Raw genomic sequence first — 17,349 nt, forward strand, 5'->3', positions numbered from 1 at the left:
CTGGCCTATACCTTCTGGTGCCGTTAGCCCTCCCTTTCCCCGCTGTGACAATCAAAATCATCTCTTGACACTGCTGGATGTCCCCTGGGTTGGGGAACAAAATAATTGTCTATTCTTCGCATTGCGAAGTAAACTAACACCTGATCCTGAGTTATGAAAGAAATTTGTCGTTAAGTCTTCAACTTATAGGGGACCCAGAGGAATATACAGTGAAACATATTTTAGAAATTTCTTAATATTATACAAAACACAGAGGGTTTTCACTTAGGACTTTTTTTTTAATGTCAGTCCTTGGTTATAGCTTCAGATATGTTAAAAAAGCACTTTGTAAGGCAGTTAACTAAGTGAGAGGAATAGAGTTATTATGGTCCAATTATATAGGCTTCTTAGAAAATCTTGAAAAAGATATACTTAATATTGTTACTCTAGAATGAGATAGTAATTTTTATAATTAGAGTGATTTTGTTGAAGATCTTTACTTCAGACAGAGAATAAACCCTTCAAAGTACCTTTCAGCACTTTGACAAGGGGTGTTATTGGAAATTCAAAGAATTATACTTGAGCATTTCTGCAGCATTCCTTCTTTACTGAAAACTATGGATATATATTTTTCTTTTATAGGTCTTATAGTTTACTATAATTCTGAAAATCAGCTGTTTGGCTTTCAATTTTAACTTGTGTAAAATGAGGAATTGTAAGCAAATAATTGTCACTAGTTATGATCCTAGATATAAGGATAATATATCAGTAGTTTCATTCGTTATAGATTCATGATATCTTTAAACATTTTTATAATGCATTATCTCATATAAAACTTTGTAAAATTTGATTACCCAAAATTTTAAAATATTTTCAGAAAATGTTTCAAATTTAATGAGCTATATAGAAAAAAACTTTAAACGTTCATTTCATCCTCTCCTCTAACTCTTAGTCCTTCATTAGAGTAAACCAGTTCAAGGTTTGATATGTTCCTTATAGTCTATTTCTTCTCTCTTCATATTCATATGTACAAATATATAGATATAGTTTTTAAAATTTTCCTTACATTATATTTTCTTCTGTAACGACTCTTTTGTGGCAGTAGGTCCTGAAGATCTTTACATAAGTATAAATATGTTAACCTTATTATTTTGATTGGTTGGGTGGCATTCCATAATATAATTATATGCTAGTACTCTACTGGTGGATATTAGATTATTTCTATATTGTTTGTTGTTATGAATGACTGCAGTTCAGTGAACATCCTGTTCAGTTCCTTCACCTTTATGTACATGTACAAGTAAGTAAGCAGTGGCTTTCTTTTCTAGGAGTTTTATGCTTTCAAGTCTTGGATTCAAGTCTTTTTTTTTTTCCTCTTGCTTTATTGAAGTATAATTGATTTACAATATTATATTAGTTTCAGGTGCACAGCATAGTGATTTGATATTTTTATACATTACATGATAAGTCTAGTAACCATCTGTCCCCATACAAAGTTATTACAATATTATTGAGTATATTCCCTATGCTGTATATTACACCCCCATAACCTATTTTATAACTGGAAGTTTGTACCTCTTAATCTTTCTCATCAATTTCACTCATCTCCCAACTCCCTCCCCTCAGGCAACCACCACTTTGTTCTCTGTATTTACGAATCTGTTTCTGTTTTGTTATGTTTTGTGTTTTAGATTCTACACAAAAGTAAAATCATATGGGGTATTTGTCTTTCTCTGTCTAACTTATTTCACTTAGCATAATACTCTCTAGGTCCATCCATGTTGTCGCAAATGGCAAGATTTCATTATTTTTTTATGGGCAAGTAATATTGCATTGTGTGTGTGTGTATATATATATATATATATATATATACACATATATATATATATATATACATACACATACACAGCCCACATCTTCTTTGTCCATTCTTCATTGGATGGACACTTTAGGATGCTTCCATATCTTGGCTATTGTAAATAATGCTGCAGTGAACATAGGGGAGCATATATCTTTTCAAATTAGTGTTTTTGTTCATTTCTTTTGAAAAATACCCCAAAAGTGCAATTGCTAGATCATATGGCAGTTCTATTTTTAAGTTTTTTGAAGAACCTGCATACTGTTTTCCATAGTGGCTGTACTAATTTACAGTCCCACCAACAGTGCACAAGGGTTCCCTTTTCTCCACATCCTCGTTAACCCTTGTTATTTGTTGTCTTTTGTATTATAGCCATTCTGGACAGATGTGAGGTGATTTCTCTTTGCAGTTTTAATTTGCATTTCCTTGATGATTAGAGACGTTTAGCATCCTTTCATGTGTCTGTTGGTCATTTGTATGTCTTCTTTGGAAAAATGTCTATTCATGTGATTTGTCCTTTTTTAAATAATTTACAATTGCTATATCTGCTCGTTGGATTGATCCCTTTATCATTATGTAATGTCTTTTTATGTCTCTTGTTACAGTCTTTATTTTAAAGTCTGTTAAATTCTGTTTTAAAGAAAGCTCGTTCGTTTTCATTTTCATGGAGTTGATTTTTCCATCCCCTCACTTTAATCTGTGTTTGTCTTTAGTTCTTTTTTTTTTTTTTTTTTGTCTTTAGTTCTTAAGTGAGTCTCTTGTAGGCAGCATATATATGACTCTTGTTTTTTTATTCATTCAGCCACTCTGTATCTTTTGATTGGAACATTTAGTCTATTTACATTTAAAGTAATTATTGATAGGTATGTACTTATTGCCATTTTATTAATTGTTTTCTGGTTATTTTTATAGTTCATTTTTGTTTCTGTCATCTTATTTTGCACTCTTCCCTTATAATTTGATGACTGTATTTAATTTTATGTTTGGATTCCTTTTTTTTGTATGTATCTCTTACAGATTTTTAGTTTGTGGTTACCATGAGATTCATATATAATAACCTATTTGTGTGTGTGTGTGTTTGTGTGTTAGTTTAAGATTTAAGTTGATGCTCTCTTAAGTTTGAATGCATGCTAACAATCCTGTGTTTTTACTCACCTTCCCCCAATGTTTACTATTTTTGACATCATATTTTATATCTTTTTCTTTTGTGTACCCTGCAAAGTTTCTGCTGAAAAGTCAGCTCATTGTCTTATGAAAGTTCCCTTGTGTATAACTAATTGCTTCTCTCTTGTTGCTTTTAAGATTCTTTCTTTATCTTTAATTTTTTTTTTTATCTTTAATTTTTGCCACTTTTTAATAATGTGTCTTTGTTTAGACCTCTTTGGTTTCATCTTGTTTGGGACTCTCTGTGATTTCTGGACTTGGATGTCTTTTTCCTTTTCAGGTTAGGGGCATTATCAGCTATTATTTCTTCAAATAAGTTCTTTGCCCCTTTCTCTCTCTCTTCTCCTTGTGGGACCCCTATAAAGTGAATGTTAGTATGCTTGATGTTGTCCTTGAGGTCTTTTAAACTATTCTAAAATTTTTAAATTCCTTTTTCTTTTCTTTCTCTTCAGCTTGGGTGATTTCCACTACTCTGTCTTCCAGTTTACTGATTCGTTTCTTTTTATTATCTACTCTGTTTCCTTTCTAGTATATTTTTTATGTCAGTTATTGTATTCTTCAGCTCTGTTTAGTTCATCTTTATATTTTTTCACTCTTTGTTAACCTTTTCTCTGTGTTCATCCATTCTTCTCTTGAGTTTGTTGAGCATCTTCATGATCATTAACTTGAACACTCTATTGGGTAGGTTGCTTATCTCCGCTTTACTTAGTTCTTCTTCTGGGGCTTTGTCTTTTTCCTTTGTTTCAAACATACTCCTCTGTCTCCTCATTTTGCTGAATTCTCTGTTTTTATTTCTATGAACTCTGTAAGTCAAGTATGTTTTCCAATCTTGGAGAATGGTTTATGTGGGAGATGTCTTATGGAGCTTAGCAGCATACCCCCTTCTGCTTACCAGAGCTATATGCTCTAAGGTTGCCCCCTATGTGGGCTGCAAGGACCCTTCTATTACGGCGGGGCCAACTACTGTGGTCATACTAGTCAACGGGACTGGTCCCTGTTCTAGGTGGCTGCCAAGCCCTACCTCATGTATTGACTGCCAGGCCCTGGTGTGTGGGGCCGGGTCCCAGCATGGCTGGTCACGTGGCCTGAGGATCCTGGAGCTGATGCTGGCCTCCTGATGGGCAGGACCAGGTTCTGGGGTGGCTGGCTGCAGGTCCTGGGGAGGCTGGAGCTCATGCCATCCCACTGGTGGGAGGGGCTGGGGCTGCAGGGCTTGGGGGCTGGGGAGGCTGGGGTTGGTATTGGCCTGCTGGTGTGCAGAGCTGGTTCTTGGATTGGCTGGCTGTGGGTCTGGGGTTTCTGGCTCTGGTGCTGGCCCACTGATGGATGGGTAAGCCTCTGACATTACTAGGCTGGAGGGAAGACTCCAAAATGGTGCTGCTAGACCAGTGTCTTGGTGGTTGAACCTTATCATTCAACTCTACCCTAACTCTTGGTTGTCTCTTAAACCTTTGTGATTGTTCAAGCAGCCTATTATATTCGTATTAGCTCCCTGTAGCTTGAGGGTGTCTCATGACCTGTCAGCGTCCTGTAGAGGAAGATATCAGTCAGCAATAGATTCAGGATGCTTTGAAGCCATATGCTCAGGGAGCAGCTTTTAAAGTATGAAAACATATACAGTCCTGTGGGACTGCAAGTATAAGCCCATTTGAGCCAGGTGATCTGGTGGTGTCTCCTGACTGGCAGTTGCATAAACGGAGGCTCCTGGTAAGTGTATAAGCTCTTTTCTAGGAGATACTGGCAAGCTATAGTAAGGCAGAAGGAGAGGGCAAAGACGGCATTCACTGACCTATGATCCCTGAGAGGAGTTCCATAGGCCCCTAGGTATGTGCCAAACCTGAAGCCTGCCTCTCAGGCCAAAGCTCCAGTACAAGCAAATAGGCTTCTTTCACAGAAAGATGGGGGTGTGTCATTATGTCGTCTGTGCAGAACCTTGGAGACAGTAGCCTGCCAAGAACTGTCTCTCCAATTGTTAAGTCCCATGGGACCCAGGAATGCAAGTTCCCTTGGCCTCCAGAGCCATATGATCAAGGGATGGCCCCTTGGCTGTAGCTACAAAAATCAGGGCTCCAAAAGTATATAAAGCTCACTTCTGAGAGATACTGGTGCCCTGGAGCATGGCAGAGAGAGAGTGAGAACATGTTGCCTGCTGGCTGTAGGGAGGCAGAGGGGGAACATAAAGATGGCGCCCACCAGAAAAAGAAAAAAAACAAGAAAGGTGGCACCCACTGGCTAGAGCAAGGCTGAGGGAGAGTGCAAATATGGCGCCTGATGCCTGGAGTGAGGCAGAGCATGTGCGGAAAGATGGCACTCACCCGAAAAGGAAAAAACAACGATGGCACCTGTTGGCTAGCAGACGGAGGTTGCAAAGATGGTGCCCACTAGCCTATGTACCCAGAGAGTGTTCCAGCAAGTTCTTAGACATGTGTGTTAGATTAGATGCCTGCCTCTCAGGCCAATGCTTTAATCTACCCAAGTGAAGCTCTTTCACTTAAAGTCTGAGCTCCATCGACTGCTTCTGAGCTGAGCCCTGGGGCGGGTGAGTCCCAGCATAGGAGCCCTTTTTGAGCTGTTTCTCAGAAGAGTACAGTCTTGTGGATATCGTTGTTGTGAGCCCAGTTGATTTGCAAAGCTAGATATTTTGGGAGCTTGTTACTCAGGTGCAGGTCTTTAAAGTTGGGGTGCCTAGTATGGGGTCAAACCCTTCATTCCTCAAGAAGAGGTCTGGGTTTTGAGTTTCCTTCTAACTTTGGGTCACTCTTCCAGGGGTGGGTTTTATGGCAAGACTGTATCCCAGCCTGTCCCACCCACTTTGATGTGGTTTTCTTCTCTTTTGCCCAGTGTGTGGTAATTGCTCAGCCTGCCTCTAGGTATTTCTCAGAGGAAATTTTTCCTTATTTAGCTGTAGACTTGGTGTGTCTACAGGAGGAAGTGAGTTCAGGATCTTCCTGTGTCACTGTCTTGAACCAGAACTCTAGATTTCTTAATGGAAGTATAATGGCTGGTCCAAGGATATAAACTTTTGAAATTTTTTTTTGGCATTATCAAATTGCCTTCTAAAAGGTTTTTATTACCAGTTATTATTCCTACTCACAGAGTAAGTAAGGTATCTTCTTCTTTGCATCCTTGTCAACTCTGGATTTTTTCACTGTTTTTAATTTTGTAGTTTATAAATATCTTATTTTTCTTTCTTCTGTTTACTTTTATTAAGGTTGTTTATTTTTACCTTCCCCCTTACTTGCCATATTTGTCTATTTGTCATGTTTGTCTATTTTCTTTGCATTTTAAAGAATAAGTTTTGCTTTTAGAATAAGTCTATGTTAATTAATGTTTTAATATTTTCTTTTTTAATCATTGATTTATTTTTTGATCTCTATATTACTTAATTTGCATGGTTCACTTTTTATCTTAAACTGGAACTCCCTACCCAATAAATAATTGCCCATCCCTCATCCCCCCATCCCCTGGTAACCACCATTCTGCTTTCTGTCTCTATGAATCTGACCACTCTTGGTACCTCATATAAGTGGAGTCATATAAGTGTTTGTCCTCTGCTTATTCACTTAGCATAATGTTTTCAAAGTTCATGTATGTTGTCAATGTGTGTTTTAAAATGCCCATTCTGTCCCCCTTCCTCCCTGAGCCTCTTTGCCCCCCTCTCGCCCCCCAAGTTCAGGAATCCACGGTGCTCTCTCAGGAGTTGGCCCTTGTGTCTCTCCTCTCTCTTCATTCCTGTGCAGAAGGGCTTTTCCTAGAGACTCTGCCATCCTCAGTCGCTTAGTGATTCATCTCGGAGCCAGAGCCAAATGAAATGGAATTTCATTCCCAGCAAGGCTGGTCCTAAAGTTTGTGCTCATAAACTTGCTTTACAGTAATCTGTATACTTTGAGTTTTTGTGCTCTGGCCACTCTGTTTCTCCCGCCTATGCCAGAAGCATTGCTCCAGTGGGCCCAGGGCCCCAAGCCTGAGGGGAGGCCCCAGGATGTTCTGTGCCTGTGGGGTGGTTGGAGTGGTGACAGCAAGGGGGTACAGTTTAAACATGGAATTGCATTTTTATTACTTGATTGCTGCTGCTGCTGTCACCAAGGGAGTAAGGGGGCTCCTGGTACAGCTGCTTCTTACTGCAGTTCATGCTTTAATATCTATCCCTAGGAGGGAGTTTGAAATGGTAAAAGGGCAGTTGAGGGGATAGAGAGCGACAGCACCTGTACCACCCTGCCACCAGACTTAGCAAGTCTGAACGTAGCTTTAATCTTTTTTATTTTCTAGTGAATATATTATATGTTCTTATTTTATTTTCAGTGATATATTATACTTACTGATGAGATTTAAATCCTTTTGTCATATTTTAATACTGTAATTAGAGAAGGATATGATAAGCATTTCAGTACCAAGATGATTTAATGTACAATATCAGTGAAGTTTAGTGAGCATTACTTTTTCGCACAAGATTCTGAAAATATAATAAAGTAAATGTTTAAAATGACCGATAATCACAGAGGGTTACTTCTTTTATGTCACTTTACCTTTTAAAAGTATATTTAAGTTAGGCTAAAGCCAGCATTTTGTTGCACTAGGAGAGGGGTTGTAGGCTTACCATCCCAACATTTTAGTACCCAACTGGAATTTTTCATTGCCTATCTTGAGTAATACTTTTCTATTGTGGACAGTTGAAATTATATTTTAAAAATGCTATAGTTTATAATTCTTAAGACATGTTTTTATTTTTCTTTTAACATTTTTATTGGAGTATAATTGCTTTACAATGGTGTGTTAGTTTTTGCTTTATAACAAAATGAATCAGCTATACATATACATATATCCCCATATCTCCTCCCTCTTGCGTCTCCCTCCCAACCTCCCTATCCCCCGCCAGGTGGTCACAAAGCACCGAGCTGATCTCCCTGTGCTATGCGGCTGCTTCCCACTACCTATCTATTTCACATTTGGTAGTATATATAAGTCCATGCCACTCTCTCACTTCGTCCCAGCTTATGCTTCCCCTTCCCTGTGTCCTTAAGTCCATTCTCTATGCCTGCGTCTTTATTCCTGTCCTGCCCCTATGTTCTTCAGAACCATTTGTGTTTTTTTTTAGATTCCATATATATGTGTTAGCGTACGGTATTTGTTTTTCTCTGACTTACGTCATTCTGTATGACAGACTCTAGGTCCATCCACCTCACTACAAGTAACTCAATTTTGTTTCTTTTTATGGCTGAGTAATATTCCATTGTATATATGTGCCACATCTTCATTATCCATTCATCTGTCTATGGACACTTAGGCTGCTTCCATGTCCTGGCTATTGTAAATAGAGCTGCAATGAACATTGTGGTACATGACTCTTTTTGAGTTATGGTTTTCTCAGGGTATATGCCCAGTAGTGGGATTGCTGGGCCGTATGGTAGTTCTATTTTTAGTTTTTTAAGGACCCTCCATACTGCTCTCCATAGTGGCTGTATCAATTTACATTCCCACCAACAGTGCAAGAGGCTTCCCTTTTGTCCACATCCTCTCCAGCATTTATTGTTTGTAGATTTTTTGATGATGGCCATTCTGAACGGTGTGAGGTGATACCTCGTTGTAGTTTTGATTTGCATTTCTATAACGATTAGTGATGTTGAGCATTCTTTTATGTGTTTGTTGGCAATCTTTATATCTTCTCTGGAGAAATGTCTATTTAGGTCTTCTGACCATTTTTGGATTGGTTGTTTGTTTTTTTGATATTGAGCTGTGTGAGCTGCTTGTAAATCTTGGAGATTAATCCTTTGTCAGTTGCTTTATTTGCAAATTTTTCTCCCATTCTGAGGGTTGTCTTTTCATTTTGTTTATGGTTTCCTTTGCTGTACAAAAGCTTTTAAGTTTCATTAGGTCCCATTTGTTTATTTTTCTTTATATTTCCATTTCTCTAGGAGGTGGGTCATAAAGGATCTTGCTGTGATTTATGTAATAGAGTGTTCTGCCTATGGTTTCCTCTAAGATTTTTATAGTGTCTGGCCTTATATTTAGGTCTCTAATCCATTTTGAGTTTATTTTTGTTTATGGTGTTAGGGAGTGTTCTAATTTCATTCTTTTACATGTAGCTGTCCAGTTTTCCCAGCACCATGCATTGAAGAGGCTGTCTTTTTTCCATTGTATATCCTTGCCTCCTTTATCAAAGATAAGGTGACTATATGTGCGTGGGTTTATCTCTGGGCTTTCTATCCTGTTCCATTGATCTATATTGCTGTCTTTGTTCCAGTACCATACTGTCCTGATTACTGTGGCTTTGTAGTATAGTCTGAAGACAGGGAGCCTGATTCCTTCAGCTCAGTTTTTCTTTCTCAAGATTGCTTTGGCTATTTGGGGTCTTTTGTGTTTCCATACAAATTGTGAAAATTTTTGTCCTAGTTCTGTGAAAAATGCCATTGGTAGTTTGATAGGGATTGCATTGAATCTGTAGATTGCTTTGGGTAGTATAGTCATTTTCACAATATTGATTCTTCCAATCCAAGAACATGGTATATCTCTCCATCTATTTGTATCATCTTTAATTTCTTTCATCAGTGTCTTATAGTTTTCTGCAAACATGTCTTTTGTCTCCTTAGGTAGGTTTATTCCTAGGTATTTTATTCTTTCTGTTGCAGTAGTAAATGGGAGTGTTTCCTTAATTTCTCTTTCAGATTTTTCATCGTTAGTGTATAGGAATACAAGAGATTCCTGTGCTTTAACTTTGTATCCTGCTACTTTACCAAATTCGTTGATTAGCTCTTGTAGTTTTCTGGTAGCATCTTTAGGATTCTCGATATAGTATCATGTCATCTGCAAACAGTAACAGTTTTACTTCTTCTTTTCCAAACTGGATTCGTTTTATTTCTTTTTCTTCTCTGATTGCTGTGGCTAAAACTTCCAAAACTATGTTGAATAATAGTGGTGAGAGTGGACATCCTCGGCTTGTTCCTGATCTTAGTGGAAATGGTTTCAGTTTTTCACCATTGAGAATGATGTTGGCTGTGGGTTTGTCATATATGACCTTTATTAGGTTGAGGTAAGTTCCCTCTCTGCCTACTTTCTGGAGAGTTTTTATCATAAATGGGTGTCGAATTTTGTCGAAAGCTTATTCTGCATCTATTGAGGTGATCATATGGTTTTTTTCCTTCAGTTTGTTAGTATGGTTTATCACATTGATTTGTGTATATTGAAGACTCCTTGCATTTCTGGGATAAATCCCACTTGATCATGGTGTATGATCCTTTTAATGTGCTGTTGCATTCTGTTTGCTAGTACTTTTTTGAGGATTTTTGCATCTGTGTTCATTAGTGATATTAGCCTGTAGTTTTCTTTCTTTGTGACATCTTTAAATGAAAAGGAAATGAAGGAAACAATAGCAAAGATCAATAAAACTAAAAGCTTGTTCTTTGAGAAGATAAACAAAATTGATAAACCATTAGACAGACTCATCAAGAAAAAAAGGGAGTAGACTCAAATCAACAGAATTAGACATGAAAAAAGAGAAGTAACAACTAACACAGCAGAAATACAGAGGATCATGAGAGATTAATACAAGCAACTATGCCAATATAATGGACAACCTTGAAGAAATGGACAAATTCTTAGAAAAGCAAAACTTTCCAAGACTGAACCAGGAAGAAATAGAAAATATAAAGAGACCATTCACAAGCACTGAAATTGAGACTGTGATTAAGAATCTTCCAGCAAACAAAAGCCCAGGACCAGATGGCTTCTCAGGCCACTTCTATCAAACATTTAGAGAAGAGCTAACACCTATCCTTCTGAAACTCCTCCAAAATATAGCAGATGGAGGAACACTCCCAAGCTCATTCTATGAGGCCACCATCACCCTGATACCAAAAGCAGACAAATTTCTGATCTGATCTTTATGATTTCTTTCCTTCTGTGGGTTTTTTTTTTTTTTTTGTTCTTCTTTATCTAATTGCTTTAGGTTTAAGGTCATGTTGTTTATTTGAGATGTTTCTTGTTTCTTGAGGTAGGATTGTATTGCTAAAATGTTCCCTCTTAGAACAGCTTTTGCTGCATCCCATAGGTTTTAGGCCATTGTGCTTTCATAGTCATTTGTTTCTAGGTATTTTTGATTTCCTCTTTGATTTCTTTGGTGATCTCTCGGTTATTAAGTAGTGTATTGTTTAGCCTCCATGTGTTTGTATTTTTTACAGATTTTTTTTCTGTAGTTGATATCTAGTCTCATAGCATTGTGGTCAGAAAAGATACTTCATACAATTTCAATTTTCTTAAATTTACCAAGGCTTGATTTGTGACCCAAGATATGATCTATCCTGGAGAATGTTCCATGGGCACTTGAGAAGAAAGTGTATTCTGTTGTTTTGGATGGAATGTCCTATAAATATCAGTTAAGTCCATCTAGTTTAATGTATTATTTAAAGCTTGTGTTTCCTTATTTATTTTCATTTTGGATGAGCTGTCCATTGGTGATAGCAGGGTGTTAAAGTCCCCTACTCTGGGGATTTCCCCTTTTATGGCTGTTAGCATTTGCCTTATGTATTGAGGTGCTCCTATGTTCAGTGCATAAATATTTACAATTGTTATATCTTCTTCTTGGATTGATCCCTTGATCATTATGTAGTGTCCTTCTTTGTCTCATGTAATAGTCTTTATTTTAAAGTCTATTTTATCTGATATGAGAATTGCTACTCCAGCTTTCTTTTGATTTGCATTTGCATGGAATATCTTTTTACGTCCCCTCACTTTCAGTCTGTATGTGTCCCTAGGTCTGAAGTGGGTCTCTTGTAGACAGCATATATATGGGTCTTGTTTTTGTATCCATTCAGCCAGTCTGTGTCTTGTGGTTGGAGCGTTTAATCCATTTACATTTAAGGTAATTATTGATATGTATGTTCCTATTACCATTTTCTTGATTGTTTTGGGTATGCTATTGTAGTTCTTTTCCTTCTCTTGTGTTTCCTGCCTAGAGAAGTTCCTTTAACATTTGTTGTAAAGCTGGTTTGGTGGTGCTGAATTCTCTTAGCCTTTGCTTGTCTGTAAAGGTTTTCATTTCTCCATCGAATCTGAATGAGATCCTTGCAGGGTAGAGTAATCTCAGTTGTAGCTTTTTCCCTTTCATCACTTTAAATATGTCCTGCCACTCCCTTCTGGCTTGCAGAGTTTCTGCTGAAAGATCAGCTGTTAACCTTATGGAGATTCCCTTGTATGTTATTTGTTGTTTTTTCCTTGCTGCTTTTAATATTTTTTCTTTGTGTTTAATTTTTGATAGTTTGAATAATATGTGTCTTGGCGTGTTTCTCCTTGGATTTATCCTGTATGGGACTCTCTGCGCTTCCTGAACTTGACCTTTTCCTATCCCATATTAGGGAAATTTTCAACTATAATCTCTTCAAATATTTTCTCAGTCCCTTTCTTTTTCTCTTCTTCTTCTTTGGGACCCCTATCATTCGAATGTTAGTGGCTTTAATATTGTCCCAGAGGGCTCTAAGACTGTCCTCAATTCTTTTCATTCTTTTTTCTTTATTCTGCTCTGCAGTAGTTATTTCCACTATTTTATCTTCCAGGTCACTTATCCATTTCTCTGCCTCAGTTATTCTGCTATTGGTCCTTCTAAAGAATTTTTAATTTCATTTATTGTGTTTTTCATCATTGTTTGTTTGCTCTTTAGTTCTTCTAGGTCCTTGTTAAACATTTCTTCTATTTTCTCCATTCTATTTCCAAGAATCTGTATCATCTTTACTATCATTACTCTGTATTCTTTTTCAGGTAGACTGCCTATTTCCTCTTCATTTGTTTATTCTGGTGGGGTTTTACCTTGCTCTTTCATCTGCTATGTGTTTCTCTGTCTTCTCATTTTGCTTAACTTACCGTGTTTGGGGTCTCCTTTTCGCAGTCTGCAGGTTCGCAGTTCCTGTTGTTTTTGGTGTCTTCCTCCAGTGGCTAAGGTTGGTTCAGTGGGTTGTGTAGGCTTCCTGGTGGAGGGGACTAGTGCCTGTGTTCTGGTGGATGAGGCTGGATCTTGTCTTTCTGGTGGGCAAAACCACGTCTGGTGGTGTTTCGGCGTGTCTGTGACCTTATTATGATTTTAGGCAGCCTTTCTGCTAATAGGTGGGATTTTGTTCCTGTCTTGCTAGTTGTTTGGCATAGGGTGTCCAGCAGTGTAGCTTGCTGGTCGTTGAGATGGAGATCTCTGGGAGAGCTTTTGCCGTTTTATATTACATGGAGCAATGAGGTCTCTGGTAGACCAGTGTCCTGAACTCGGCTCTCCCACCTCAGAGTCACAGGCCTGACACCCAGCCGGAACACCAAGACGCTGTCAGTCACATGGGTCAGAAGAAAAGGGAGAAAAAAAGAAAGAAAGAAAAAAATAAAATAACATAAAGGTATTAAAATAAAAAATAATTATTAAAAAAAAAAGTTTAAAATATTAAAAAAAAAAAGGAGAAAAAAATAATGAAAGAGGAGAGCAACCAAACCAAAAAACAAATCTACCAGTCAGAACAAGCACTAAAAGCTATGGTAAAAAGTAAGAAAAAAAAAAACGGACAGACAGAACTCTAGGACAAATGGTAAAAGCAAAGCTATACAGAGAAAAATCACACAAAGAAGCATATACATACACACTCACAAAACGAGAAAAAGGAAAAGAAAAAAAAAAAAATATATATATATATAAAATAAAAAGGAGGAAGAGAGCAACCAAATCAATAAATCTACCAATGATAGTAAACTCTAAACACTAAACAAATATAAACATAAAACCAGGAACAAATTAGACGCAGAAAGCAAACCCCAAGCCTACAGTAGCTCCAAAAGTCCACTGCCTCAATTTGGGATGTTTTGTTGTCTCTTCAGGTATTCCAAAGATGCAGGGTACATCAAGTTGATTGTGGAGATGTAATCCGCTGCTCCTGAGGCTGCTGGGAGAGATTTCCCTTTCTCTTCTTTGTTCACACAGCTCCTGGGGTTCAGCTTTGGATTTGGCCCCGCCTCTGCGTATAGGTCACCTGAGGGCATCTGTTCTTGGCTCAGACAGGACAGGGTTAAAGTAGCAGCTGACTAGAGGGCTCTGGCTCACAAAGGCCAGGGGGAGGGAGGGGTACGGAATGCGGGGCGAGGCTGCGGTGGCAGAGGCCGGCATGACGTTGCAACAGCGGCGCACCATGTGTTCTCCGGGGGATTTTGTCCCTGCATCACGTGACCCTGGCAGTGGCGGGCTGCACAGGCTCCCAGGAGGGGAGGTGTGGATAGTGACCTGTGCTTGCACACAGGTTTCTTGGTGACTGCAGCAGCAGCATTTGTGTTTCATACCCGTCTCTGGTGTCCATGCTGATAGCCGTGGCTTTCGCACATCTCTGGAGCTTGTTTAGGCAGTGCTCTGAATCCCCTCTCTTCGCGCACCCCGAAACAATGGTCTGTTGCCTCTTAGGCAGGTCCATACTTTTTCCCGGACTCCCTCCCAGCTAGCTGTGGTGCACTAGCTCCCTTCAGGCTGTGTTCACGCAGCCAACCCCAGTCCTCTCCCTGGGATCTGACTTCCGAAGCCCGAGCCTCAGCTCCCAGCCCCCACCCATCCCAGCAGGTGAGCAGACAAACCTCTCAGGCTGGTGAGTGCTGGTCAGCACTGATCCTCTGTGCGGGAATCTCTCCACTTTGCCCTCTGCACCCCTATTGCTGCAATCTCCTCTGTGGCTCCGAAGCTTCCCCCCCACCACCCCCCATCTCTGCCAGTGAAGGGGCTTCCTAGTGTGAGGAAACTTTTCCTCCTTCACAGCTCCCTCCCAGAGGTGCAGGTCCTGTCCCTATTTTTTTTGTCTCTGTTTTTTTTTTTTTTTTTTGCCCTACCCAGGTACATGGGTAGTTTCTTGCCTTTTGGGAAGTCTGAGGTCTTATGCCAGCATTCAGTAGGTGTTCTGTAGGAGTTGTTCCACATGTAGTTGTATTTCTGATGTATTTGTGTGGAGGAAGGTGATCTCCACATCTTACTCCTCTGCCATCTTGAAGGTCTCTTAAGACATGTTTTTAATTGATAATGGAATATCTGTATTGTAAAATTCTTATTTCTATAGGAGTAATATTAAATGTATTCATCTTGAATTCAGCATTCCATAGAGTTTCAGTGGTGAATAACAATTCAGAAAGCACATTAATTGTAAAACTGAGGTGCATTTCTCAAGATTTAGCACTCTAACCTTACTTAGGAAGGAACCAATTTTATATTTTAGTGAAAGGTTTTCTGTTTTTAGCAGTTAGCATCACGTTAAACTGACTGCCAGAGCTTCTCTCATGCTGATTTTGCTGTTGTGTTAGTGAGAGCAGTATGACAACAATAGACTCTTGAAATAGAGAATTATTAGTATTCACATAACATTGAACTGAAAGCATCTTGACCTGGAACAGAAAAATGATTGACTTGTTTTATAGCAGAAAATTTAGACTTTTAATGAACTAAACCAAATGGGGAAAATTATCTAGTACTTTCAGTTTAGATTATTAGCTATATCATTCTTTTTTATTCATGAGTTCAAAAGTGTTTATTTCAGTAACCTAAGTACCTTAGACAATTATAGGGTAAGTAGCACATTTGATTTCCCCAAACTTATGATGATTATAGTAAAACTATGTACAAGTTAGTACCTTTATATATCATTTCTTCATCACAGTTTATTGTTTTGAATAGATACAAAATAATGGAATTTGTTGGCGTATTAAATAGTTTCCAACTATATTGGGTGAGAGTACAGAAAAGGGTTGAAGAAAATGTTTCAGGACCATATGATTCTTACTGTTTCCCCTTCCTCATGGAAGTATCATCTAAAAGATTTGAAATGGTATAGGAAGAATGTCTGGTGATGTATAAATAGAAGTTTTTTCATGCAAAGTCCTTCTAAGCTTTATGCCTATGCAGCTCACCTTGCCTCTTTCTTCAAATGAATTTGCTAGTTGATTGATTAAAATTCAGATGAATATTACGTTTTACAAATAAAATAATTACAACATCTCATGATTGTATTTATCTTACATCTCATTTAATTTGAATCATGGTATTTTTCCTATCAAAATGTGTTTTCTTATAATAAAAACGTGGAAGTTCTCTGGTTGGGTGTTTAGAAATTTTATAACCTCTGGTTATTAAAGTGAATCTTGGTAATTTAGATAATTTTCATCTGCTTAGATAACTTTGAAACTTTTAGTATTGTATCTAACCCTTTAGAGTTTCTCGAAGTATAAGTAAATGTGCATGGGATTCTTTTTTTAAAACGTATGATTTAGCTTCAAGCACAAGTGTGAGTGCCTAAGTTCTATCCTATATCAACTTCTTAGAGATTAAAACAAGATTTTTCTTCATATGGTAACATCTACTTAGACTTTTCATTAAACATATTTGAAAGCAATGAATATTCTAGAGTAGAAATAAAATGAATGAATTATAGTTTCTACTGCTTCTTAGTCTCTGAGATTTGTGGGATTTATGGAATATTTTTGAAATAAATTTCCTTTCCAATATTACGTACTATATCTTTTTACTGTAAAACAGATAGTTACTATCTGTCACCTTTTAAGACTTACAGTGTTCTAGGCACTAAGTGCTTTAACACATTGTTAATTAATTCCGACAACAATTCTATTATATAAAGGAAGAAGCCAAGATTTAGAGCTTTAACCTTTCTTTAGGTTACTCAGATGTAGTGGGTGTTGGAGCTAGAATTCAAACCCATTTTGCATGATGCCAAAGACATCTTGGTAATAGGATGTGGTTAAAATAAACCATTACATTTGGAAATGTGAACTTCTTATCAGCTATAAAGTTGACTTTAAGATTCCCTCATATTGTATTAATCCTGCTCTAATAGTCTCACTCTTTTTGAATTTTTACTAGAGTATGATGTGTGTGTGATGGCATGGTATGGAATATGTGGCTGACATATACCATCCAGTGGTCTACTGTCTCTTAACTGTTTTTCTTCATTCAGCTAGTTAATTATGTAGATGATCAGTTGAAATTTTGTTTATTTATTTATTTATTTATTTATTTATTTATTTATTTATTTATGGCTGTGTTGGGTCTTCGTTTCTGTGTGAGGGCTTTCTCTAGTTGCGGCAAGCGGGGGCCACTCTTCATCGCGGTGCGCAGGCCTCTCACTATCGTGGCCTCTCCCGTTGCGGAGCACAGGCTCCAGACGCGCAGGCTCAGCAATTGTGGCTCACGGGCTTAGTCGCTCCGCGGCATGTGGGATCTTCCCAGACCAGGGCTCGAACCCGTGTCCCCTGCATTGGCAGGCAGATTCTCAACCACTGCGCCACCAGGGAAGCCCCGAAATTTTGTTTATTATGTATCCTCTTGATATTAAATTATTTCGTAACAG

General features: G+C 38.1%; 1 protein-coding gene across 3 annotated transcripts in view; it reads left to right on the plus strand.

Moving 5' to 3' along the window:
* Positions 1-17,349, plus strand: part of DYNC2H1 (dynein cytoplasmic 2 heavy chain 1) — a 367,349-nt gene that overhangs the window by 175,414 nt on the left and 174,586 nt on the right. The window lies entirely within an intron of this gene.

This window comes from Balaenoptera acutorostrata, chromosome 9 (assembly GCF_949987535.1).
Source record: "Balaenoptera acutorostrata chromosome 9, mBalAcu1.1, whole genome shotgun sequence".
NCBI lineage: Eukaryota > Metazoa > Chordata > Mammalia > Artiodactyla > Balaenopteridae > Balaenoptera > Balaenoptera acutorostrata.